At 46.2% G+C, this 305-nt stretch overlaps 1 protein-coding gene across 1 annotated transcript in view; it reads left to right on the top strand.

Annotated features, from left to right (window-relative positions):
• The window catches only part of LOC119594868 (fibril-forming collagen alpha chain-like), a 7,662-nt gene that overhangs the window by 6,758 nt on the left and 599 nt on the right, over window positions 1–305 (top strand). The window lies entirely within an intron of this gene.

Below are 305 nucleotides of genomic sequence, written 5' to 3'. Positions count from 1 at the left end.
TCAGTGGGTCAGTGCATGAACCACCAGCTTCAATTCCTGCCTGAAATACATGCACCCTACTGGCGTTAGCATGTGTTTCGGACGCAAAAGTCGAAACCTGCTCCGCTGAATGAACTTGAGGGGACTAAAAAAATCAAGTCCCCTCACCTCAGCGCCAACAGCTAAGGCGAGGGGACTGTGTGCTTTCTGTACTGGTGGGCCTTCGTTTGTGTTGTATTGAAGAAAGAAGAGAAGGAGAGAGGAGACGCTAAAAGAACTAAAATGTACATTATGATCATCAATCAGAGTTCTGATTAACTTCACAG

The sequence above is a fragment of the Penaeus monodon genome, chromosome 34 (assembly GCF_015228065.2).
Source record: "Penaeus monodon isolate SGIC_2016 chromosome 34, NSTDA_Pmon_1, whole genome shotgun sequence".
Classification (NCBI taxonomy): Eukaryota; Metazoa; Arthropoda; class Malacostraca; order Decapoda; family Penaeidae; genus Penaeus; species Penaeus monodon.
Note: the sequence above shows the minus strand (reverse complement) of the source record. Positions and strands in the feature narration are given on the sequence as shown.